Source organism: Helianthus annuus, chromosome 5, assembly GCF_002127325.2.
Source record: "Helianthus annuus cultivar XRQ/B chromosome 5, HanXRQr2.0-SUNRISE, whole genome shotgun sequence".
In the NCBI taxonomy this organism is placed as follows: domain Eukaryota; kingdom Viridiplantae; phylum Streptophyta; class Magnoliopsida; order Asterales; family Asteraceae; genus Helianthus; species Helianthus annuus.
In genome coordinates this window covers 153,209,496-153,219,857 of record NC_035437.2, presented here as the reverse complement: position 1 = coordinate 153,219,857, position 10,362 = coordinate 153,209,496, and positions in this window count along the sequence as shown.

Here is a 10,362-nt window from a genome sequence, read left to right as displayed (position 1 = left end):
GTGGGATGTTGCAATCCACCGCCTTATGGGGCCCAGCGTCCTTGCATCAACTGCATGAAGGCCACGTACCATAGTGTTTCATCATTCGCAAGAGGGATGCGAATGATTTTCTCATGACAAGCAACTTTGGCTCTATTCTTGGGTAGCCAATCCATGTTGAATACAACATCATGACTTCCCAAGTCAACAGGTAATAGAAAATTCCCACTCTCTAAGTTCCAAAGTACAACCTTTAATCACCTCATTGCTTTAACTAACTTTCCATTTGCCAATTCTATAGAATACGGGACGTCTAGCTTACTTGAAACTAGGCCAAGTGTATTCTTAAATTCTATCAAACAGAATGGATGTAGAGTGTTGGTTAATAGGGAACGTACCCGTAACCACATTGGGATCCTGGCGTGCTTCACGATCTCTGATCGTGAAGTCTCTTCCTCGCTTGGTTCTTCTTGGGGCAATCTTTTCTAAAGTGCCCCACGTCACCACAATTGAAGCAACCTGGAAATCTACCATTGTTGTTTCCGCCTTGGTTGTAGCTATTGTTTCCTCCTTGGTTGGGATATCTTGCCCAACAGGCATCCTTGCTGTGTCCCTCTTTTCCACATCTGTCACACTTAGGTCTCAGGCATCGACCTTCATGGTGAAACTTGCATTCGTCACATCTCGGCTTAGTCCCCAAATAAACCTTACCACTGGCCTTATCGGTGGCTCCATAAGCTTTCATGCCACGAGGCGGGTTTGCTTCCCTTCTTTTGTTTGCATTTGAGTGGTCATGAATTACTTGATTGCCTTTCTTCAGGTTTGAAAACTTTCTTTTGTTGTCGCCCGAAGACTCCACGTGAGTCTCTTTCTTGTTTGTCTCAGATTTCGAAAACTTTCCCATACGAAGAGCTTCTTTAGTAAGTGTAACGCTCAAATCGATAGCCTCTGCGATGGTTCGAGGCTTTGCGGCAGTAACCATGCTCAGGATTTGAGGCGCAAGTCCCCAAATAAACCGATCGATTCTCTTGAATTCCGGCTCGACAAGATAGGGAACGACCATTGATAAATCATGAAAACGCTGAATATACTCGGCAACCCTTGGTCCATCCATCTTCAGATTCCAGAATTCGGTTTCAAGTTTCTGGATTTCAGCTCTTGAACAGTATTTCTTGCGCATTAATTCCTTAAGCTCATCCCAACTGAGCGCATATGCAGCAGTTTCGCCAAGAGTTTGAACTTGGAGGTTCCACCAGAAGAGTGCACCATCCAAAAACAACCCAGAATATAAGTGACTCTCTGTTTAGGTGCACATTTGCTCATTCTTAGAACGGAATCGGTCTTTTCAACCCAACGAACAAAAGCGACGGCACCTCCCATGCCATCAAAGTTTAGGGGTTTGCAATCCAGGAATTGCTTATAAGTACAGCCAGTTGGAGGGTTATTTCCGGAAGTGCCACCGCTGTGTCCGGAGCGGTTGGCCTCGTGCTGTGCAATTGCCTGTGATATGCGCTCCTGAAGCTCGGCTTCTGTCCTTGGTAACGTGTTAGTGTTAATGTCACGTCGGGGTGGCATTTTCTCCCTAAAAAAAGTATCGGGTAGGTTAGACAACATTCACCAAATAATTGCCTATGAAGTATATATGTATATATACATATACAACGTGAATAATCATCACAACAAGCAAACATGTAATCACATAAATATCACATGCACATATAATCGACAATGTATAAATAAGAAAACAACCACCGAGCTTCCGTATAATTTTGACAACTTGATACATTGTTTTTTTAGAAAAAAAAACAAAATGGACTCGAGGTTATATCACCTTGGTCATACAAGTTTCATAATACAAAAGTAGTGACTATTTTCCTTCTACATTGGTCTTCTTGGGTCTTTAGTTTACAAAACGGGCATACTTCCCAAAAGGTGAGGGGGGGGGGGGGGTTGTGCATTACTACCACATATAGGGGTGATAGCGAAAACGCAGAGATATGGTCGTGAGGGTACGTGACTTCTTCCTCGGAACCGAATTGTGCCTTGTGGCAACCGTAGAGCGGTTTTCAAAGGCACGAATGCACTACTCAAACGATGGGGTGCTACGGGATAGAGAGTGTAGAGTTACTGGTAGGGGTGTTGGTGGTGGCGATATAGTTAATGGGTGATAGGGTGCATGTGAGGTGAAGGATGAGGAGAATCTTTTCTAAGTGTTAGCCATTTTCACCTGCTTAAATATTGGGTCCCAAACGACTCGTACTACGGGTAGGAGTGTTAGGCATGAAGTAGGCAAAGACAGACTTCCTACTTTATAGAGTGTTATAGTAACTATTTCGGTTAGTGTTCTACTAGATGGAGATTTGGAACAACTTAGGGATTTCAAATAGATAGTGATCATTTGCTTGACCCGCAGAGCCCACCTGGATTTCCATGCACTACAAGTTGTTATTACGTGGGCCCCCATAATAATAAATTGTCTTGCATGGTTACCCTAATTTTTCTCTCGTTCAAAGCAACCGATCAGTCAGAGAAGGGACACTACTGTCTTCATACCTTCAACACGGAAAGGACCTTTATAATGGTCCACGCGCCAACGTCCGTTATCGTTACGCGCGAAATAGCACAATGCTTAGACGAAGTAGGAATAAAGAGAATTCATAACAATAGTAACTGGAGGGGCACCTTCAAGATGAGTACTTCATCTTCCTTGTCTGGGCAAGAGTGTCGTCAATCATGATTCGTAAAAACCACAGGGACCTCGCCCAACAAATAGAGTTGTTGTCCAGGGTTGCCTCCTCCGCCTCATCGTCGTCGCTACCGAAGTCAGGCATCTCCGCATTCAAGGGAAGAACAACCATCTTGGACTACATCAAGCTTTAGGTCGCACGTAGTAATTACATCCGCCATAAGCTCCGCAATAGATGCGAGGTAGATATTCTCACCGCGTGAGTCAAGAACAACAATAGAATTTGAAGTCGAAGGTATTTCATTTTAGGCAAAATATTCCATACAACATGCATATATATATATATATATCAATAAGTAATATCATTACTTATTATATATATAACTAAACATAGCATATCAAATATAATCACATTGATTTGCACAAATCAATCTAGTTCGGCAAGTCTACCCCATATAGACTATGCCCCAATTAATGTCCTCGCATTGTTTTCTTGAAAAGAGTTTTATGAACGGGTCTTGGTGCTTTTGTATATGCAATGAAAAACATTTTACAAAGACAAAATGTTTTCGTGAGAGGATCCTAGTGATTGTAGACTAGACTCGAGAAGGAATCCTAGTTCACTACAATCGGAGCTCTGATACCAATCTGTCACACCCGTTAATTTGCGGAAGCGTGTAGTGTGAACTTGATTAGTTTTCATTGCATACGATGTAAGTAAACAACTACATGATTAAAAAAATCCAATGTTCATCCATTGACATTATAAAATATTACACATCATAAGTTGTTTAGGATACAAACCAACATGAGTTTTAAGTTTACAAAAGGACTAGTTTGACATAAGATTAAAACATAAGGCTTTGCATCCTATATCTCATTGAAGATGAGATATATGGACCAAACCCTCCAAAAGGGATGACATCGATAACTTGTCATCCAAAAGCTTCATAGTAAACACCAGCACCAAAGTCCCATTAGTTTCCTGAAATACATGTAAATTTGAAAACATCAACAAAAGTTGAGCGAGTTCATGTGTTTTGAGTGAGCTCCAATTAAACCTTTAAACATGTGAGAGATCTTTTATAATAAACAGGTATGTATAGCGTCTATGAACAGATCATTAATGTTTTGCAAGGACATTAATATGTGAAGACATAGGGAGTACCCAACCCGAGTGGGCTATTATTAGTGTCGAATCCCCTCGACTGTGTCGAATCACCTTGACTGTGTCAAATCACCTTGACTGTGTCAAATCTCCTTGACTGTGTCAAATCCCCTTGACCGTCGTCGAATCATCTCGACTGGGACACAAAAGCACTCTAAGTAGTCACAAATGGACCATGAGTGGGGCTCGGCCGTACCCGTTAGATCTAACCTTTGTCCATGTTTCTTATGAGAGTTATTGGCATTTCAGTTTCAGTCTATGCTCACATGATCTAATAGTTCATTTCATAGCCAAATCATACCATTGAAACATATGTAACATGTATTTCACCCCCGAGAGTTATAAATCCGAAAACAGTTAAGAGAAAAGGGGGACATGAACTCACAGCTTTGCGCTCCTGAGAGAGATATATATTCTAGCAACGTGTTCCGTAAACGCGAGTCAACCTACAAGGGTTCTAACTCATTAGACACGTCGGTCTTTCCTAGACCTTATACTCGTTGTTCATCTTGAACGTTTGTTATTCTCATTTTGTTTTTGGAACACTTGTGTAATTTAATAATATGTTGGCATTTGTTTCTGGTATACTTTGATTTGAGACTTTATATTTGTTACACAAATATAAGTGTATATCTTTAATTGATATGTATGCATATACCGTATTTATACGTGTCGTATACCGTATTTAATACGTGTGGTATACCGTATTTATACGTGTGGTATACCGTATTTATACGTATGGTATACCGTATTTTAATGTCTTATTACAATATATATTTATAAAAATATATATGTATTTTACATTGGGCCTAGCCCACCTTTTATGATATTTAGGCCTTTATAGGTGTTTATCAAAATGGGCCATTGCCCATGTATTTAAGATATTGGGCCTAGCCCAATCTTTATGTTATGTAAGTGGGCTTTAGCCCCATTTTTTGTATAAATGGACCTTCATTAGCCCATTATATGCCCAAATATTTTTATTCTTTTATAAGTGTATTTTATACGTATTATTATACATGTGTCCTCACATGTATATGTATACTTAGTAATATATACTTTATACTTTCCGGACTTTTATAAGTGTTAAAATATGTAGGTATACTTTTCTTTTCTAAAAATATGCATTATTTTTAGAGTTCCATCGTAGAGTCGAAAATTCATATCCTCGTGTCGAAAGTGTCCATGTGTCGTCCGCAATGAGTGCACGCTTCGTGCCGATACGTGGAGGTGTTCGATGTCGGTGGCGGCGCGTTTCATTTGGTGGAGCGTTTATTATATTTATTTTGCGTCGGTTCAAATATATATAGTCTTGTTAATATTATGGTTAAAATTCGATTTGTTCGGTGTCCGTTCGTCCGCGTTTCGTTGTCCGTTTATTTGTTTTAACCACAATATATATGGAGTCTCATGTGTATATGTTTGGTGTATTTTCCAAGTGTAGTGTATTTTTATATTTGGTATGTATTGTTCCTACCACTACTACATACAAATAATATACACACATTATGTGCCAATCTATGGTTTTTAAAAGATATATAGATATATATATATATATATGTATATAATTTTTACAAAAATTATATTTATTGTTATACATTTAACTTTTCACCCCCCTTTACTTATTAAAAATACTATCAAGTATTTAAGTAAACTCTTGTATGGTAAATGCTTAACCATTGTCATTAGGGTTTCTATAATCACGATTAGGGTCATTAATCACAATTAGGTTTACTAATCACGATTAACCATGTTAATCACCCCGTTAATCTCATTTTAATCGCGATTAACATTTTAGAAAATTTCGCCATAGTTTCCCCTAAACTATGGCGTTTTCCCACATTTTTTTTAAAACGCGTTTTTAAGCATGTTAAGCACCCTTAATCATGACCCATCCAAAACAAGTTTCATTACCAACTTTGCATGCATATATCACCAATAAACACCTTCATTTTCCATGAACCTTATAAATATATTCTTAACAAAAACCTCTAAAAATCACATAACTTTTTATATATTTTAACAAAATCATTAAAACTAACAATATTTCTCATGATCTTTAACTAGTTCACTCATTTAAATAAACTTGTTTAGGCTACTTTTTAAGATCATCATAATATAATTCATGATTTAATCTCTATAAAAGCCACATATATGTTGTATCTCATTTTTAGATCGTAGTAAAGTTCATGGATCATGAGGTTGATGATCTTGTTTAGATTTAAACATTACAATTACAATGTTTAAATCATCATTTTTAATCTTTATCATACAAGATCATCATACTAATCACCCTACTTTAACAATAACATCAAGATTATCTAAGCTAACTAACACTAAACAACTTCATCAACACATAATATAACATTTTTAGTATACTTTTAAGTTGTGTTTAGGGTTTTAATCTTTGATTTTTTTTTTGTTCAAGATGATCAACATATATAATACTAAACTATAATTTATAATGAACTTGAAATGAGCGGAATAAGTTCTTACAATTTTGCAAGTGTCTTAAGATGATGTTTAAGAAGAGGTTTAGCTCCAAAGATAGTCCTAAAAACTCTCCAAGCTTGCACCTTCTTTGAGTGGTCTTGAAAGGAGACTTTAGGGATTAAAATGGCTTGTTTAATGGGTGAAAAGGATGGGTTTATGGGGGTGTTGGCTGCCGAGAATAGAGAAGAGGAGGAGGGTGATGTTTGGTGTTTTGATAAGTTGGTAAATGATAAGAAATGGTAGTAAGTTTAGGTTATATGATTGCATGTCCATGCCATCCTCCATATCTTCCTACCATGCCTTGAACCCTCAATTTTTCAACAAGAAAACAAGTGGGTGGGGCCACTTGTTGACCGTAAATGGCTAGGGGGTGGTTAAGTTTATCCCCTTTTTTTTAACATTTAGACATGTGATTCATATACATAACAATATTTTGGTTATTAAGTGTGTTCTAGCATCATTAATATGTTAGTTTAAGGGAGTAAATAAAGTCTAACTAGTCCACTAGTTTAGTGGATATAGGTTTTGGATGGTAAAAACACCACTAGTTCGCTCGTTGGTTCGATCTCGGGTGAAATATAAAAGACGCTATATAATACTGGGAGCTATGGTTTTAATTTACCATCAATGCTATAGCGTTTATTCAAGGCGTTGGTGACGCCAAAACATGGCTAACTAGTTCACTAGATTGTTGGTTTAGGCTTTAGAGTGGTAAAAATACCATTAACTAGTTTGTCGGCGCGAAATCGGACAAGTTATGAGTGTACCGTCGTAGTACCGGAAGCTTGTGTTTCGAATCTTCCGTTGAGATCCATAAGCCCATTTAAGGTGTATACATTTATTATAAGTCTTACGGACACTGAAATGATAGATTTTAGTGTCGTGGACGCTTTATTTTGGTTATATTTTGCGCAGAACAGACAAAGTGCATTCATACGCGTTTACCAGAAAGTTGAAGTGTTTTAGTGATTTAATGCCCCTAATTAGGGATTTTTATTTGTATTTCATCTACCAAGTGCGTCCATGCCCTTCGTCGCCCGTTCCGACAGTTTTCAGAACTTGCTGGCATGAATAGTGTGCTCAGGGGAATAGTGTTTTCAGCATTTTGCCAACATATTAGGACATAGTTTTGCGGTTTTCTCGCGACATGGCGATTATGTTAATATTGTTTGCATTTTTAACCATGTCCTATGATTGCTAGATCATATACGACCTAATCATGCAGTAATTAAATCGTAATGAGAGAAATTAAACGTTAATTAAGTGTTTAAGTTGTACGGAATTACCATTATTTTTGCCAGTTGTCACATTGTTTGTTCGATTTCTCAATCAGAGTTTTATCCGATTGAAATATTCGGTAGAACCATCGAAATAATTTGATCTGAGAGTGATTACACGCCTCTCTAATCGTCTGGTTTTATAAAATTCCCCAACATAAGAACCCATCCATTGATCCATGTTTACGACCTTATTGAAAAGTTTAATTTTGGAATGAATTCCATAATTGTGGATGGAAATATTATATAAAAGAATAAGTTACACATAGGTGATACAAGAATAGATAAAATACACCTAGGTACATCAAGAATATCAAAATTATATATTAGGTATACTAACATCCCCCCTCAAGCAAAAGGGTGGTGGTCCAAGACGTAGTTGTGAGCAGAATTACTCAAATTGGGATCGATTGAGACCTTTAGTGAATATATCAGCAACCTGAAGCTTGGTCGGAACAAACCTAGTGCGAAGCTTTCCAGACGTGACAAGTTTCCGGATGAAGTGATAATCTAAATCAATATGTTTAGCGCTCTTGTGAGCAACGAGATTCCGAGTCTGAACAAAGCACTTTGATTATCACAAAGTAGTGTTGGTGAACCAGGAGGTAGAGCATGAAGCTAACGTAGCAAGTGAGTTAACTAGATAATTTCTGCAGCAGCACTCGCCATGACACGATACTCTGACTCACAACTGGAACGAGAAACAGTTAGTTGTTTCTTAGCACTCCAGGATACCATGTTTCGACCAAGAAAGATAGAATATCCGTAAGTAGACCGCCGTGTCTCCAAATAGCAAGCCCAATCTGCATCCGAGTATCCCAGAATGGATGTAAAGGAAGGTTTGGTGAAAGAGAGACCCATGGCAAGTGTGCCTTTAACATAACGAAGAACTCGTTTAACATGTTGAAAGTGCACTTTAGTAGTATGTTGTAAGAACTGGCTAACTTGGTTCACGGCATATGAAATGTCAGGACGACTGATGGTTAAGTCATGAAAAGGTTTATTTTGGAACGAATTCGACAATTGTGGATGGAGATATTATATAAAAGAATAAGTTACACATAGGTGATACAAGAATAGATTAAATACAACTAGGTACATCAAGAATATCAAAATTATACATTAGGTATACTAACACTTATAATCAGTATGAATCTACAGTTGTGTGTCCCATCAAGTTTTTTAGCGTTTTGTCCATATATTTATGTTTTATGACTAATTAATGTGTTAAATTAGTACCAAAAACAATATTGTTACAGTAATGAAAATTGTCAAGAAAGGTAACTAAAGATCCCAAATTTGATGAGTAACAAGAAATTATCTCTGGTCAAAATAATTTAGTTATGAGTTTGCAACGTGACACGTTTGGCTCCATATATTTGTCAAAAACTGAAATTTCACCTGTGTGGAACTTTCATAAATCAGTGAAGGGATTGAAGTGGTTATATGCCTTAAAAATTCACTCTTTGGTGAACTTTGATTGACCCATTCTATCCGTTTGACCCTCTAGATTTTCAATTTTAACCACCTAAGATAAATAGGAATCATGATAAAAAAAATTGACCCATTCATAAGTAAATATATCCAGTTCGACTCGTGCAGTAAAGAACCAAAGATATATGCATAACTCACGCTCACCTTAGATACCGAACAAATGAAACCACCTGGCTTTTTGAGTAAGGAATGTGAAGCATAGAAGACTTTTACTTTTGTGAGGAACTTTGTGGGATGTTATATTATGTCGTACTGCATACCTAGACTTTTTGAGTAAGGAATTATTGGATGTACCACGGATATAGTGTTTGTGGGTCATTCAAAGTATTTAAAGGTATTACGATTTTTAATCCTAGTGCAATCTAGTGGCCATGACCTTGCGGTCTAATGACATTACTATTTGCACCCCATAAATATGGTGTTAGTTCAAATCCCTTTTTTTTTTTGTTATTATTATTATTATTATTATTATTATTATTATTATTATTATTATTTTTATTTTGGAAAGGGGAACAGACCCAAAATTAGAAAAGGAAAAATGAATGCAGGCAAAAGGCACTAACTAGGTAGGGGAAGGGGACAAAGTTAGCCCAAAGAATTAATCTATCATCCAAATCTAACAATTGGGCCACAAGCCAGATATGGTTAAGAACTAAAAAAGGCCGGCCCACAAATATACAAAGGTCTATGCGCCCTAATCCTACATCTATCACCAATGGGCCACACATTGAGATAGTTACCGTATAAATAACTGAGCCCAATATAAAATTGAAACAGGTAATGCGTCTTCAGTCTTCCCAAATGCAAGCCCAATAACAAATACAAGTGATTTAGTACTAAAAAATTTTAAATAAAAAATAACAAATCTACCATGATATGGTTGTAATCAGTAGGGGTGTGAATTTCTGACATGACCCGAAAACACGACATGAACCTAACACGGAATTTGCGGGTTTAGGTTTAGTCTAAACGGGTTCGGGTCAGTTTCAGGTTGTACCCGCGAACCCGTTTAGCTTAACGGGTCGAGTTCGGGTCAACCTGGCTGTTTAACCCATTCACATTATATTTTATGTTTTACGTTATGTTTTATGTCATAAATTAATTTTGTTGTATTTTATGCATAATTAATTTAACTTAAAAAGAGAGATTGATATAAAGTTTTATAATTAAAATGTAATTGTATTATACGCATTTGTGTTTTTTTAGTAAAATTTCAATGTAAGTAAATTAATTTGCAAAAAAAACTAAAAGTTTGAAATTTCGGG